Raw genomic sequence first — 15,602 nt, 5'->3', positions numbered from 1 at the left:
CTCATGTGTAGGTTTGAATGGGTTTTACTTGTTTTTACTGTCCAAAGCCTTTGCAGTTCTATAGCAACAGGCACATCAAGTTGTGCACTGATTTAGTACTTGGAAACCTCCACTTGCCCTCAGTTGTAGCATTTATCCAAGTGCAGCACCAAGTAGCAAATTAGCTTCCCAGCTAACATTGAGTAGTTTGGACAGTTCTAAGTAAATTGTTTTTGTTGAACTGATTGTTTTAAAATTAAGCCTCCAAGCACCAAAAGAATCAGCAATGCCAAAGGAGACTCAAAGCCTCTCTTCAAAGTTATGACAAGTCAGGCAGTTGGCAGTTTTCACAATGACCTATATTTTAATATGGGCTATTGGATTATTTCTAAAGAGGCTTCTTAGCCATAAAAGAATTATGCTCATTGGCTGGGCTGTGGCAAAAATACAATTGAATTAAGGATTGAAATAATTTAGGATCCAGCTGGACAAGTTATCCCTGCGGCTGAGCAGTAGCAGATGTATTAAGCATTGGAAATTGCACAGAAAAAAAGGTATAATTGATCTAAGGTAACCTCACTACTTTATATTAAATAAATCAATGCTGATAAGCTGAAAGGTTAGAAGCAAGAGGCTGAATTGAAGGAAGGTGGACCTGGGAAAAAGCAACTCTTGGTAAAACAAGTTTACTTTTAGGTCCTAAATGTGGTAGGGACTGTGGATTTTGGTTTGTCTCAGTACAGTGGCTGTGAGTTTCTAAATCAGCAAAACCCTGGGGAGTGTTGGGGGAGAGGTAAGGAAGGGATGCATTTTCTAAGTGAGAAACTGATAATTATAATTAACCACCTCTGTATTAATTTGTGCATCTGCAGCCATTCATCACTGGAAGCCATAGGTGGCCCACAGCACTTGCTCTCTCACCCATATGTAGTTGTACCTATCACTGATTTTCAGCTTAGGGATTCCAAGGGAAGGCTGCACTATAACAACCACATTACACAGAGCAGTTGATGTTTTTGGAGTGCAGTGTGGGTGTACATGTGTGTTAAAAGAAGCAGGTAAGCCCAAAATGTTGGCCAGTAATGTAGGAGACAGTAAATTCCTTCAGGGGATACCTAGTGCCTAAACACTAGCAAATGGAGAGATACTAGAGGGGGAGGCTATAAAATGAGGAAAAAAATACTTTTCTATTTATATGTGTTCCTTGTAAAGTCAGGGTCAAACTTTACAAGGTGAGAGCAACTTCAAATAAACTTGTGTATGTATTTAAGGTAGCTGGAAATACTGCAGGGTAGTAGAAGACAGGATTTCCCTGTTGTTACTCACTTCTGATTCCTTCTCTGCGTTTCCAGACAAAGCACAAACAGTTTCATAGGAATTAACCTTGTTTTGCAAAGGATGAAACGATACACAGAAATAATATTTGCGTTATTGCTCTGAGTGTACCTCTAGTGAGCTTAAACCTGCCTGTCCCAGCTCTGGGCGTGCCTGTGTTGGAGTGAGCACAGTGGGCACTTCCGAGGCTGAGGACGGGGGGCACACGAGCTGGCGGAGGCAGCGGTGCCCGAGCCGGCTGCTGAGCCCGGGTGTGCTCCGTGTGTCCCGCCGGGCAGATGCAGCAGGTGCCCGGGTGGAGTTGTTTGTCCAGACCGGGCTTGGCGAGTTGTCCAGAAGGATGGCAGCGCCCGTGCCTCGGCTCTGAGCGGCTCCGCTCCCCTGGCGCGGCCGGCGGTGGGGATGCGGTTAAGAGCAACTTTCTCATCAATGCTGTGTCTTCTTGGATAACCCTAAAGCTCCACCTGCTGGTTGTCCTGTCCTCCAGCCTCGGGAATGAACGGGAGCGCTCCGGCCTGCGGGCAACAGGGTGCGCAGCAGCTGGGATTTGTCCTGTTGCTGAACGTGGGACTGCAGAGAAGTCCTTTAAGGGATGCTGGGTCTTGGCTTATGGTCCTCTTCTCTCATTCCTGTCTACTGTAGACCTCTGAACAGACTCGAGCTCGGTAGTTTTCTAGAGAAACTAAAGACATCTGCTTTGAAAATAAGGAAGGTCCAAACTTCCTTAATGATGCAGCAAATATGCCGATTTAAAGCATTTATTTGAGACATTGTGAATGACAATGTTAAAAACCAGCCCTGGATGTGAAGTCAAGCAATCAAAATTTAGGAAATGTTTTTAATATAGTGTTTAATTAAGACTTCGCTGTGACATAAACAAAAAGAAGAGCTGACATTAGAGAGTATGGCTGTGCCTTTGACGTTCCTCTGCCCACCCCTCTCACATGCCAGACATCTTCTGCCATTTTGAGGAATTGAAATTTTTATGAAATTCTAATTCCATGTAAGTCTCCTGAAGCTAACACCAAATTTTGCTTGGTTGTGCCTTGTCCTCAGCAGGCAAGAGGCTTTAATGTAAAAGCAAGGAGAGTGAAAATTCTGATTTTGAAGTTAGACATAGATTTGAAGAATCACTTGTTTCTTACTTCATTTCAAATAAACGAGCTGAGATGTAACCAGCAGGTAAACATGCAGTCATCCCTCCTTGCTGTTATTATTTAGTTTTTAAAGTGCTCTTAATCAAAGTATGTTTCTTGCATCTCAGCAAAACATAAGCATAAAATGGCTAAACATAAAATTATGTAATTAAAAATATAATGGTTCTTTGCCAAGCTAAATCTTCAGTTTTTATTCATGTACTGAAAGTGTAGTGATACCAGAAGGTTAATCAGCATGAGAGATTTTTGGTGAGACATTACACTCTGAAGGGAAGATGGAACACTCAGGTGTACCCTCAATATTGAACAATATCTCTTTGCTTTCTGAAGATTTGCATATTACAATCCCTCACTGTCCAAGTTATGACAAGAGAGTGTATAATTCCTTGTGGTCAAGGTCAAAAATTATCATTCACTGGGAAAGTATGATTGAGAGGTTGAATATACTGAGCTCTGTACTGTCATTAACAAATTTTGTGCTCTTTCTTAGAGAATACTGTGACTTGTTTGAAAGTAGCATCTAGAACCCTGTTGTAATAGCAAATCTACAATGGACTTTATCCTGTGCTCATGCCCTGTTAGAGACAGGGACAGAAAACTGTGGTGGCAACAGATTAGAGGGACAGGAGACGATAGATATATATATGTACAGTGCCTCAGACTGTACTCTAGAAAAGACCATCTACCAGTCCATGGACAGAATCAGATCCTCTGACTGTGAATTCTTATCTTTTCTGTAGACTGAAGATGCATCTGCAGGTTATACAGTCTCTATACAGCTGTTCTGCCTGAAATGCACCTCCTGGGCAGTTTGATATTGGGATAACTTCTTTTCTGATACAGATTAGAATACACAGATTCTAGCATTCCCAGGGGGGATCATGGTGTAAGCATGGTAAAAGTGGGTGATTGGAGTCCCATTGCACTTCATGAGAACTCAGCCTGATAATAGCTGACAGTTATACTCCTTTGCTTTCTTAACGAATACCTGCATTTGCAGGCTCCCTATTCTCTCTCCCACTTGTGGTCACTTATATCCCTTCACAGATCATGGTGATTAGCTGATTAGTCCATGTAGTATCAGCAAAAGAGTATTCTTCCTGCCTTCCCTGTGTCTGCAATATGGATTTTTCAAATTTAGGCATAGACAATGTGTCTGTGCACTGGGAAGGCAAACACAGCTTCTCTCCAAGCACGGCAGAACACTTTGCCATGTACCCGCCTACCCCTCATCTGTGCTTTTGTCTCTGGTGAACAGTGGCCACTGCTCTTTTAGGATTTGGGTACAGAATGGGAACCCAAATAGCACCATTTTACTCCTGTTTCAGGTGACACCATTCTTACACAAAGGGCAGTGCAGCAGGAAAGGGAGGGTACCCGAGCCTGCCTTCACTGTGCAGGGGGAGAAACTGGATGATACAACGACAGTCACACTTCTGAGCACAGAGATGAGCCCAGACAAATGAGCACAGGGTGGAACAGCAGAGCATGCTCTGAAAGGATCTACAGCAGGAGGAAATCAGCAAATCTCTGTTAAAAGAGAATCTGAGAGAGTGCCAGCCTCAGGGAGTGCCTGGCAGCGAGACTGAGTTGGAACAGAGCTGGGGAGGGCTGGGGTATGGTGTGGCCTGGTGCAGATGGACAACTATACCACAGCTCCCCAGTGATCTTCTGTCTTTGTGGGTGGCCCCAGGGCTGCCAAGTTGCCCAAACCTTACAATATTTAGGGTATTTTCATAAAGTCCCATCTTTTGTTTTCACGTGATTCTATCTAGCTTCCACTTGAGGATGAAAAGTTACATTTCTAGCTCACATTTTCAAATGTGAACCATAAGGGCTCAAAAGTGAAAGGATAATAAAATTAAATGCCTCACTTTTTTGTTGAAGAAAAACAAAGATTGACTTGTGAGGGTTTTTTACTGTGATTTTTAATGGCACTTACCAGAGGGAGACCACTTGAGCCTCTTTCTGTGCATTCAGGGAGACGTCTCAGAACCTTTTTAAGATGCTTCACATTCTGCAGGTCTGTCATGGTAGGGAGGTAGAGATGGGAAAACAAATGGGATGAGGCCCTAAGTACATAATGCTCCACTCAGTTGTGCTGTCCTGCACATGTACAGTGCTGAAACTCTCTGCACAAAGGAGCACAAAGAAATTTTAAAAATAAAAATTTTAAAAAGGGAGGGGGAAGTGTGAGCTGAACTTGTGTGAAAGGATGTCAAACCAAAAGCAGACTACAGAAAATCAGGCTACACTAGAATAAATGGTATGAGCTACTGAGCAGCCTAAAACAATGAGTTATACACCATCACTCCTAATTCTTCAGAGAATCTTTTAGGTTAATGGCAGGCTGCTGTTAAATATTAGTTTGGGCAATGATCAGCACGAGCTTCCCTGCATACTGCGGAAGGAAATCAGAGGGCCTGTCTCATTCCCAGCTTCTGCATCTCATTAGTTTGCGGATTTTCTGGAGAAGGGAATGTTGTATTCAGTACCCCTTTACGAGAGGCTCAGACTCCTGCTGGGCCACACAACAGAGTGGTTTGCCTTGAGCTCAGCTCCAACCAGGAGCTGAGAGTCCTTCCAGCGAGGGCTCTGAGCTAAAGCAGTCTGATGCAGATCGGTTGAGTTAGACTCAAAACTTTCAGAGGAAGTTGAGAAATGTGGTTTCTCCTCTTTTCTTTTTTTTTTTTTTTTTTTTTTTTCCCCCCATTATGAAAGAGAAAAAAAAAGAAAAAATAAGATAGGGGTAGGTTAGGACTTGTATATGCTGGCAGCTAAGAGCTGGCTTGTTTATTTAGGCTGCAAGAAGGAACAGGCCAGTTTATTTGCTGGATTCTGTTCCTCTGATCAGCACAGAAGCCCTTTCAATAAATTAACAAGTAGGGAGGAAATTATGGGGGAGTTTGAGGATGGGAGGTTGAGTTGATTGAAAGAGTGAAGCTTCTTCCTACATCTTTTTTGTTTTCATCAGTGCTGTGTCCTAGGAGAGCCTAGGTCAAATTTAAAGGCAAACTCTACATCGAAGGAATATTGTGTATGCAGTTATGCCTGTATATGCTGACTTAGCAAGACTGGAAGAGAAAAAATAAAAAGAACCAAATGAAGTTGTTATAGTCAATAATTTCATCAAGGACAAGAGTACTGAAGGCAAAACTACCCATATTTTACTACATCTAGATCAGTTACTGGTTTCTCTGCTTTTTTTTTTTGATACAAAATTGCTGCAGTTGTCTTCAACATCTCCCTTTCCTATGGGCTTCAGTCCCTGAAACTCTTGATCTGTGTGTCTATAAGGAAGGTATAAGCAGGGTTTAATGCAGCAACAGCATTTCATTACTCTCTTTCTCAATCAATTATTAATTAACATTGGCCACTGATGACTCCCATATTATTTAATTTATACTTTTACCTATTTTCTCTTACCCTCATTCTTTTTTCCCTTTCCTGAGTTGATCTCAGTGAAACTTTATTCCAGACCCTACAGGGAGAAGAAGAAAATGGGTCAGAGCTATAGAGGCAGCAGCAGGGCACAGTCTTCTTACTGGAACAAGTCTCAGGCCAGGAACAGAGAAGTGCTGGAAGCTTCGTGCTGTGTTTCTGTGGTATAATAACACAGCTCTGATGGCAAACTAATTCAGTTTTTTTATTTTCAGGAACCACTAAGGCAGTATTGATGCTTCCTTAACTGTGCTGGTTCATTATCATACAATGTAATTATCTGATTCTGGTATACAGTTTGTAGGACCTATTTTCTGGGTTCTGTTTCTTGGCAGATCTACCTGATAACGCAGCTTCCAAAAATGTTCATGAAAAGGTCAGATTTCTGGGCTGAATAAATTATTATTTGTATTTTTGTGGCATTTTGGGCCGTATTGTTATAGGCTCTGTAAAAAGCTTAACATAAAGGCCAGTCCAAACCCTAAAAAATTCAAGTTAAAAAAAATAATAAATCAGATAAGAATATGTAATAAGCTCACTTCAAAATCCCAAGATTTTGGGAGGAATTTGGATGTAAATTGGACCTTGGAAGCTCTGGATCATTTATAATTAATAATGCCAAATAAAGCTCTGGTAGAAGTTTTACCATGTCACTGCTGGCGTTAACGCTGGGCTGCCTTACTGGGAGTGATAGACTCTTTCTTCTTTCTTGTTTATTAATATGTTTCCTCTTGGAGGAAGACTGTGGTAGTAAAACTCAGCAAAGCCAACAATGTGTCTCATAAACAAATTAATTTCCTTCTTCAAACATTGTTTCATTCAAGAGCAATACATTCAAAATTCCTTTTAGTGCTGGGTCTTTAATTGGTTCCTTTTGTAGGAGTGAAGCAGTCATTCTTTGAATCTCCCTTGAAGTTTGTGGAATTTGTCAAAATCTGCTGTGTTATCTCATGTTGGGAATGCAGCCTTTACTGAATAGCAGTAAGGCAATGATCTTGATAACATCCTTTATGTATGACTTAAGGAAAAGCCCACTTATCTCACATGGTGAGCATTTGTCTGTTGCACATAAAGAAAAAAAAATCACCCTTAACTTTTCCTTAGAGGGATGCAGTTGAGTTTCAGGTTTGCTTAATGATATCTCTGAGAAAGCCTCAGCTGCTCTGTTTCTCCCAGAAATTTTATTTAGTAAGGCCCAAGGAAGGGGTAATAGGGCACTCTCAAGTGTTTAGTGTTAGGTATAGCTTCTGCTGCATTTCTTTATTCGTTCAGTGTTTGGGTTTCACACACTACTGTGATGTACAGGTGTTATTTGAATACAGGGTTTTTTGTTGAGACTATAGAGTCTGTTTGCCTCCAGTTAGTAAGTGTGCTTATTTGAAATGCAAATGTGTCTGTGTTACTTCCAGTGTTTAATGTTCTGTACAGAAGACACAGAAAAGGAGAGAGGGAAGGTGAAGGAGAAGCAATATGATCTAAGTTATTTTGTGGCTTAAAACTGAGTGCTGATTATATCTGGGAGGAATAAGCACCCATTTGGGAAAGTGTTTCAGCCATTAAAAGAAGTAAGTTCAGTTTATTTTATTCGGTAGGGACAAATTAAATTCAGATTACTAGTTGCCAGACATTGATTGAAATAGTTATGCAAGTAAGGTTACCTTGATTTTAGCATTAATATTTCTGGAAGAGCATTAGTATTTCCCGGAAGGTTGTGGTTTGGATTAGTGGTTTGTAGTTCCTCTTTTTTGGGAGGGGATGGTCTGGGATCTCTTAAAATATTTTTATCCAACCAAGGAGCAGGGGAAACAGCATGTGATTGCAACTATGTAGCAAGGCTGGTAAGTAAGGCTTAAGCTGGGGAAGACTGTCTGTGGTGTTACCCAGGGCTGAATGTGTTCAATTAAGGCTATTCATTAGATGTTCTCTCATGATGAGTGGATTCAGGGATCAGCAGCACTGGCTTTTGAACCATTTATCAATTAATGAGAATGTGTTGTAATGAGTACGGTGATGAACATGGACTAGTTACAGCAGAAGCCTGTAAGCAAGAAGAGGTCAAAGCAAAATATGGCACAGTGGCACTGTTCCCTCACCCAGCCTTGAATAATGAAGGAATTGAACAGAAGTTGCTATTGTTGGAAAAAACCCCAACACACACGGACCTGCCTTGTGAGCCAACATGGGCTTTTGGTAGCAATAACTAACTCAGTGTGCTGCTGTGCCATATGAACCAGAGGAGCTTCCTCCTGCATGAATGAGGCTTTCAGCAAGGAAAATACACTGGGTGTGTTGCACTGGGTGCCAGACACCTTCCATTATCCCCATAGCAGTGCTGACTGGAAATTACTGTAAGCCAAGAAGTCTGTGTTGTGCTGCTGCTGCGCCTCTGCTTTCAGCTGCCTAATTACCAGGATGAGAGTTGTTCTTCCACCAGTACTGTGAGTGCTGCCCTGGCTTCTCATCAGTCTTTGTTTGCTCTAAGAAAGCAATGGAGGAAGAGTGGTTTGTACTTTTTTACCAGTCCTGTGCTTAGGTCCTCCAGAAGGCTTATTTTCACAATTGAAATAGAGTTATTATGGAATTTCTTCTCTTCTATCCACACCACCTTTGTGCCCTGTGCTTAGCTGGGCTGTGCTTTCTGAAGAAAGACTGAAAATGTCTGTTAATGATACTTAGTCCTCTAACTTGTGGAACATGGTACCTTAGGCACAGAGGCACCTTTGACCTTTAAACAATACGACCTTCTGTCTCTGGATACTTCCACACAGCATTTGTCTAGAGATGGAGGTAAACTTTTACCTATCTGAGATGCTTCCTCTGAAGTAACTGCTTCTGAAAAAAACAAAAATAAAAGCTCTTGAGTTTTTTTTAATCATTCCCCACTGTTTGAAAGTGGGTGCCACCAGTGGGTTACTGGCATCTGTCTATGGCAAACTTCTAACCGAAAGTGAGTATTCGCTTTTGATGGTTCATTTCACCACTAAGAACCTGAGCTATGGAGTTCTAGTAACTGAATACTCCACAACTGCAGGTGTTTCATCCCTTAGAGTTTGTGTGACCTGATTGCAAAGCACCCATTTTAGGAGAGAAGAGATGCTAACCTTATCATCCTGGCTTTAGTTAAGGTTGCATCTGAAACAATGGCCAAGACAGTTTCTTTACTGTTGTTTTTAGTTAGGAGGTATCAAAATAAATTGGGTTCAGTTTTGCTGTATCAGTATCATTTATTATGGAGAGCATGGTGAGCTGAAATATTTATAGATGATTAACAATGTCATTAAGTTACTTTATATTTTCTCAGTAGGAAGATGGTGGGTAGGCCTGATGTAGGATCAGACTAGGATTAGCATATATTTTTCATCTAAGAATTGTGTAGTAGTTCTCAATATTTTAAATAAAGGGGTGAAATACTTAATATTTATTACACTTATAGAACAAACTACTTTCAGAGAAACATCCAGTGTTTAGGAACGATTCAGTCTTGATGAATTACCCTGCCATATGAAGTGATATAGCTAAAGGACACTTCCAGCTGGCTTTGTTCTTTATGACCAGTGTGATATATTCCCAAGAGACCAAAGCACTTTCTAAGGAGGGAATACATTGTCCTGGTTGCATCAACAGTCCTCTCTTGGGTACATTGTGACATCCTTTTTGTGGGATGTGTTTTGTCACTGTGCTGTATGAGAGGTGTGTGCATAATGAATCCAGTGGAAATAAACAGTGTTTTCCCCCCTATGAATATTTGATCTATGATTTATTTATCCACCCAGCCTTAGACTAATAACATGTCAAATGCTGCCTGTTTGTTTTCCTGTTGACATATTTCTATCAGCAGTGTCTTCTGTATTATGGATAGGAAGAATATTAGGAGACTTATAAAACAATGGCATAACGAGACCAGTTCTTTGATGTAAGCTAGATGGACTCCACTTGGGGACAATAATAAGAGATTAAGTGGTGGGGAGGGGTTTTTTTGTCTACTGTGAAATTGTTCACATCAGGCTGGAAGAAGAGTAATTGAGACTGACTGACTCCAGCAGAAGGTCAGACACTGCCCAGTGCTGGCAGGCTGGTGTCTGCTAGGGCAGAGCTTGCTGGTGTCCCCCTGTGTAACTGAATAGAGACCTGACATCTCTTTCTTTTTCACCTTGGCATGCACTGAGCCAGGGTGGAAAGAATCAGATTTGGTGTCATGAAAATGCCTAGTGACAGCAAGCAAGACAGAGATAGCTGTAGGTAAGAGGTACAAGTATTTTGATAAGGGAAAAAGATGCTAAAAGAGTCTAAATGTACCATCTTGCCATAAATTACCAAATCTGTTCAATCTGTGCTTTGTAATGCTGAGTTCATCTTCTTGCATCTGAAAAAAAATAATTAGTGGGAGTGTTAAAGCAAAGAATGTCAAACTTGACTATGGGATTTGAGACACCACGAGCACTCATGGGTATTTCATGTAATCAGGAGCCAGAACTCTTGTATTTCTATGTCTGCTATGCTGGTGCCCTCCTGGGTAATTTTTTGCATGGTAGGTGCTTTCCTTTTGCCTTTCTCTTCATAAACTTAAATATCCAGGAACAGTAGAAACTCTTATTATGCACTGTGTAAAATACTTAGTTCAATGTTGTTTCTTCTCCTAGAACCACAAAGTCCACTGTAATAAAATAGATAATATTGGAGAGTTTTGTCAAAGGTATCTCTCGTTCTTGTCGTTGTCCAAGGGGCTGGTTCTCTTTGGTCCACAAAGTATATTTCTACTAAAAGAGAAGTTTCCACTATATAAAGCATAGACTTTTCCCTTTAAAATTGGCAATAGCAAAGATAGAAAGAATGGCTCCTGCTTGTATTTATTTCAAAGGTTGTTTTAGGTTTAGTGCAGCTTTGAGTTAAACCTGCACTCAAATTGTAAAGGTGAAAATGTCACTATTTCTCTCTCCCTGGTGTATGGTAGCAGCAAAATTTTCTGCTTACAAGAGATGGGCTGTCAAAGACATGTAATTAAATAACGTTCTGGAGGTTGGCATGCTTTCATTTGAAAGGCCAATGTACAAAATGTAAACATTTTAAATGATTTCTGCTTTGAATGGCTGCTGCAGTTCATGGCTGGTTGTCTCCCGTTTCAAAGACTTCCGGCATTGAGGAAAACAGCTTTTCTAAAAGCTGCTGACAGTTCTGGTATGACTCCTTCTGGTCTCCTACACTTTTTCCTGTTCATTTCTTTTTTACGTTTTAAGAAAGCACTTTGAATTTTCCTGCAATCTTTGATATCAGGAGATATGAGCAGAAACACAGACTTGTGTATCTAATTGTGCACTCGGCCTTATCTTCGTCTGCAAGGCTGATGTTTACCTTTGAAAAGGAAATTATTCTTTTTGAACAATTATAGCCTCTAAGCTTTCATCATGTCTCTCTAATCTGTAGTGCTTTGCTTCTAGTGCACTGTCTGATGCTTAGTGAAGTTTTAAGAAGATAATATCCTTAACAAAAGGGATATAAAGGCATTTTTTTAAGTAAGAAAGCTCTTTTTAACAATAATTTGAGCTGATCAAAATGTTCTTGATAAATTGGTCTTTTAAATTTAGTAAGGATGAAGCTAAGATACTGTAGTAGGTAGGAATGAGCAGCTGTAGGAAGACAGAAAGGGGGAAGCTGGTTATAGAGCAGTTCTTTAGACTGGAGATGGCTCCATAATGGGCAATGCTGGATGTGTATGAGCAGGAATATTGACTGCAAAAAAAGTCTGCTGAGATTTGGAGCTGAAGTTCTCTCTCCAGAGAACCTAAGTGAAAACAACCAGTAGCCTAGAAAGTGCAACCTATGAGTAAAAAAAGAAACAGGTTTTGGTTTTTGACTTAAGAAAGGTAGGCTGGGAGATGAAGGAGTGAAACAGGTGTGATGATAAACTCTGGATAGAGGTATGTGCAGATATAAATAGTTACTCTGCAGAGAAATAGAAACAGATCAATTCTCCTTGAGCAAGGTGAACACAAGACTTCAGCTGCAAAAGTATTCAGGCTAGACCAGAAGAAAAACTTTCTAACAGTAGAAATTGTTAAACAATGGTCTGATTGTCTGGAAAGGCTGTGCAGTCTCTCTCTGCAGAGGCCTTTAATGGCAGGTTTAATCTAGTGGATTCTTACTTCTACAAACAAATGCTCTTCTTACCTATGCCCAGTATGGAACAAAGCAATGCATGTGCAGGTGTAGCTTTAGAGATGAGCCTCACCAGAATCTCATTTTAACACACAAAAGAAGATTTTAAATAGACTATTTTCTAGAACAAAAAAGTTAACTGATGAAAAAAGTTAGTGTTGATTTAGTATAAGCACAGTAAAACATGTAACAGCATGAAAACCTAGAATAATCATGACGTGAGAATGGGGGGAGAGGGGGGCATATATTTACCTTTGACCTGTTGCAGCAGGAGGAGGCTTAAAAAGTAGTGCCTATCTAAGGTAATGAAGTATTTGCAATTATAACATTGTCATGTGTCTCTGAAGTCTTACCAGTCCAGTTGTTACAAAATATCCTAAACTAAGAAGATGGCACAATAAATAAAATTTAATCAGTTGTGATATTTTGTTTCTTGGGGAGGGTGATGCAATTCTTACCACCGTTCCAATAACTAGCCATAGAAATTTTTTCTGTTTTCTGATTATTAGTATTGTTGTCTGCTTTTAATAAGTACAAAGTATCTGGTTGATACCTACAGGATTAAGCATACACTTAAGTGCTTAGCAGAAGTTAGGTCCTTAAATGACCCTTTTGTATTTCCTTTGTCATGGCATTAAACCTGCTGTGCTTCTTGAACTTTATCTGAGTAAGTGCTGCATACTGTATTTATATCAGACACATTTTATTGTTTGCATTTTGGCTTTATGAAATGTCAGAATCAATCTTATACTAATGAAATGTTCAAATTTCATCTCAGCTATGAACATAGCTGCTAATCCTATAAGATGTTTACTTTCTGCCACTCTGGCTATGTATAGTAACAGAGAGTCTGCCAACTTAAGCACTGCTGACAAACGTTTCCCTACTGCTTCTCAGTCTAATAAATGTTATTTCATTGAGTAAAGATTTAAAATTAATTAATTCAATGTCATTAAAATCCCTTGCAACCTTTGACAAGTTTGCTCTTACTGCAGGCCAGTACAAGTAGTTACCTGAATAAGCATGTACCCCTAAAACCCACCCAATTCAGTAATTTTTATATTTTAATGTTACAATTTAACTTTAATCATTGTGGAATACAACTTCTAATGGCAGTAGCTATGTTTTAGGTGGAAATGTGGAAGGAGAAAGTAGAGAGAAAGATAGGCTGTATCAAGTGATGAAAAACTGATAGGGAAGAGGGAAGCCAAAGAGCATTCACCAGAGTCTAATCTTCCTAGCAAATGATGGAGTGTAGAAAGGGAAGTAAAAATCTCCCAAGCCTTTCTTTAAAATTAATTTTAAAATTTCTCCTGTGGCATTCTCAAAGTGAGAGCTGTGTAATTCCCACCACGAAATCTCAGGCTGCATTCCTTGTTGAAGGCTGTTGTCAAACAATTCACAGCAGACTGTCTAGAGTGTTGGTGTGTTTGTGGCATAGGGACATTTTTTACTTTTAGTTTCTAAGCTTCAGGCCCTGATTTTCCACATCCATGGCTCCTGAGTAGCTCTTGGCACCTATGCAAACACCACCAAAAGCGTGCTCAGGCAGAATGGTGTATTTATTTGCACTGGCATAGTGCCTGAGGAATTACCCAAGAATAGGGCCCTAGTGTGCTGACCACCATAGAAAAAAGATCTCAACAAATGTTTCTCAGACTTCTGATGCCCAGGGAATACTTTGTTTTAGATGGGAATTGTTGGGGAGATGACAGATGTGGCCAAGCAGCCCTTACCCTGTGCAGCAGTTCCGTGAATGGTCATTAGACCTGTCACAAAACATGACCCTTCCTTGGACTCCCAGGGCTCTTAGTCCTGCCAGGATCTTGAGCGGGGTTGAACAGGTTGAACAGCACACAACTGCCTTGCAAAATTTCCCTTGCAAACCATTTAGGAATCACTGAACTTTCCCCCCCTCCCCATCCCCATGCTAGGGAGCAAGTTGATGAGGAAGAGGATGTAACACTCACGGGAACATTGTGGGAAAATGATTTGGCACCTATCTTGTTCTGATGCAGATAAGAACAAAAGCTCAGAAGCAGCAGCCACTGCATGATTTGGTGCCTCTGACTGGTGCTGCACAGCTATTGACTGTGAAAAGAGGAGACCCATTTTCAGATGCTTTCCATAGAAGAGTTACTATTCCTCATAGTTCTGCTGATGGACAGCAACCAGCCAGGAATTATGTGATTTTTGCAGTTTAGGACCAGATTATGATCTGATGTGAAACCTGGATGTCTTATATCTATTTCTGCACTTACTTAGGCAGTGACACTGATGAAGCAAAAGTACAAATATATTTTTAATTTTCTTGGATTTGAAGATGTTTTGTCTCAGAAAACCAACCTCTGGTGTGGCCAGTGGAGACCCTGTTAATTCACCTCCCTTAAACTGATCAGGATTTACAATATTTGTGTCTTCCTTGTTCCAGGGTGAACAAGGAAGGTCCACTTTTCTAGGTGACCCTACACTGCCTTTCATGTTTTCAGAAAGAGGAGCCTAGATTTAAAAAACGTGGGATTTATTCATAGTGTATATCCATAGTTATCAAACTCCATGAATAACAGCAGCCCATGGGTCTGTGTTCCTGTGAATTAGTTGTGTTTTCCTCTTGTGATAGACTTGTCCTCATCCGACTCTCATCCCTGTTGAGACTGGTGGAGTTTCTATAAAGTGTCTTATTTTGGTATCCCTGAAGGATTTATCATCAAATCCATGTCAAAGCACGACAGAGAAGTGCTGATCAAGTAAATGATGTTTCCTGTGATGATATGGGACCAAATATACCTTTCTACTGTGCAGAACTCAAAATGATCCTTAAGCAGCCTGTAGACTTATGAACTCACACCTCAGGGTCTCAGGCAGAAAGGTGTCATCCCTCAATGCCCAATTGAGATCCATTTTCTGTTTAGTATTTTTAACCTTCTCCTTCTGTTTAGTTCCTGCTCTGCCACTTAATGTAATGCCTGTTTATTGCAGACTGCTTTTAGTTTGGTCCTTTTAAAAGCTCCCTGAGGCACGATGATGCCTAGAAATTAATGTATTCCCTTCCTGCACATCAAGCAGATGTGTGTATATTGAGTTAGTGTCTCTAGTGTTTAGCTAATTTCTTTTCAGAGCATAGTTGAATCACTGCTACATACCAAACCCATTTGTGGCCTTTCCTCAAACTATTGGGCTAGGTAGATTTATGTACACAGTATTTTTAGCTTTAACCGCAAAGCACTTGTGTGACTTGCAGATTTTTATAAAATCACTAGTCCTAAATATGCTACAGTACTGGGCAGCAGTGCTCCAGGTCCTGAATGTGGCTGGATTCAACAGGAGTGTGCATAAGGCAGCCTTTGCATTCTGAGACCTTGAAGGGGTTTTCTCTGTCATCTTTGCCCACCCATCTTTTTCTCACTGGTTGGAATGGAAGTCGTCTTTGAAAAGATTATTGCTGGTTGAAAAGCTGAGGAACTAACATGTATTCCAGCTAACTGTACAGCCAGGTTAGGGTAACTCCTGTTTCTCCTTCTCTAAGTGAAAGAAAAT

The sequence above is a fragment of the Chiroxiphia lanceolata genome, chromosome 13, assembly GCF_009829145.1.
Source record: "Chiroxiphia lanceolata isolate bChiLan1 chromosome 13, bChiLan1.pri, whole genome shotgun sequence".
Taxonomy (NCBI): Eukaryota; Metazoa; Chordata; class Aves; order Passeriformes; family Pipridae; genus Chiroxiphia; species Chiroxiphia lanceolata.
This window is presented reverse-complemented; position numbering follows the sequence as displayed.